The following is a 1,603-nucleotide window of genomic DNA, read 5'->3' on the forward strand; positions in this document are numbered from 1 at the left end:
GCAGACGGAGTGTAGAGGGGCCGGTAGGGGCTGAGGTGTCGGTGCAGACGGAGTGTAGAGGGGCCGGTAGGGGCCGAGGTGTCGGTGCAGACGGAGTGTAGAGGGGCCGGTAGGGGCTGGAGTGTCGGTGCAGACGGAGTATAGAGGGGCCGGTAGGGGCTGGAGTGTCGGCGCAGACGGAGTATAGAGGGGCCGGTAGGGGCTGGAGTGTCGGCGCAGACGGAGTATAGAGGGGCCGGTAGGGGCTGGAGTGTCGTTGCAGACGGAGTATAGAGGGGCCGGTAGGGGCTGGAGTGTCGGCGCAGACGGAGTATAGAGGGGCCGGTAGGGGCTGGAGTGTCGGCGCAGACGGAGTATAGAGGGGCCGGTAGGGGCTGGAGTGTCGGTGCAGACGGAGTATAGAGGGGCCGGCAGGGGATGGGGTGTCGTTGCAGACGGAGTATAGAGGGGCCGGTAGGGGCTGGAGTGTCGGCGCAGACGGAGTATAGAGGGGCCGGTAGGGGCTGGAGTGTCGGCGCAGACGCGGCAGGGGCCGAGGTGTCGGCGCAGACGGAGTATAGAGGGGCCGGCAGGGGCCGAGGTGTCGGCGCAGACGGAGTATAGAGGGGCCGGCAGGGGCCGAGGTGTCGGCGCAGACGGAGTATAGAGGGGCCGGTAGGGGCCGAGGTGTCGGCGCAGACGGAGTATAGAGGGGCCGGCAGGGGCCGAGGTGTCGGCGCAGACGGAGTATAGAGGGGCCGGCAGGGGCCGAGGTGTCGGCGCAGACGGAGTATAGAGGGGCCGGCAGGGGCCGAGGTGTCGGCGCAGACGGAGTATAGAGGGGCCGAGGTGTCGGCGCAGACGGAGTATAGAGGGGCCGAGGTGTCGGCGCAGACGGAGTATAGAGGGGCCGGTAGGGGCCGAGGTGTCGGTGCAGGTGGAGCATAGAGGGGCCGGCGGAGTATAGAGGGGCCGGTAGGGGCTGGAGTGTCGGCGCAGACGGAGTGTAGAGGGGCCGGTAGGGGCTGGAGTGTCGGCGCAGGCGGAGTATAGAGGGGCCGGCAGGGGCTGGAGTGTCAGTGCAGGTGGAGTATAGAGGGGCCGGCAGGGGCTGGAGTGTCAGTGCAGGTGGAGTATAGAGGGGCCGGCAGGGGCTGGAGTGTCAGTGCAGGTGGAGTATAGAGGGGCCGGTAGGGGCTGGAGTGTCGGCGCAGACGGAGTATAGAGGGGCCGGCAGGGGCTGGAGTGTCAGCGCAGGTGGAGTATAGAGGGGCCGGCAGGGGCTGGAGTGTCAGCGCAGGTGGAGTATAGAGGGGCCGGCAGGGGCTGGAGTGTCAGCGCAGGTGGAGTATAGAGGGGCCGGCAGGGGCTGGAGTGTCAGTGCAGGTGGAGTATAGAGGGGCCGGCAGGGGCTGGAGTGTCAGTGCAGGTGGAGTATAGAGGGGCCGGCAGGGGCTGGAGTGTCGGCGCAGACGGAGTATAGAGGGGCCGGCAGGGGCTGGAGTGTCGGCGCAGATGGAGTGTAGAGGGGCCGGTAGGGGCCGAGGTGTCGGTGCAGACGGAGTGTAGAGGGGCCGGTAGGGGCTGAGGTGTCGGTGCAGACGGAGTGTAGAGGGGCCGGTAG

The sequence above is a fragment of the Xenopus tropicalis genome, chromosome 7 (genome assembly GCF_000004195.4).
Source record: "Xenopus tropicalis strain Nigerian chromosome 7, UCB_Xtro_10.0, whole genome shotgun sequence".
Classification (NCBI taxonomy): domain Eukaryota; kingdom Metazoa; phylum Chordata; class Amphibia; order Anura; family Pipidae; genus Xenopus; species Xenopus tropicalis.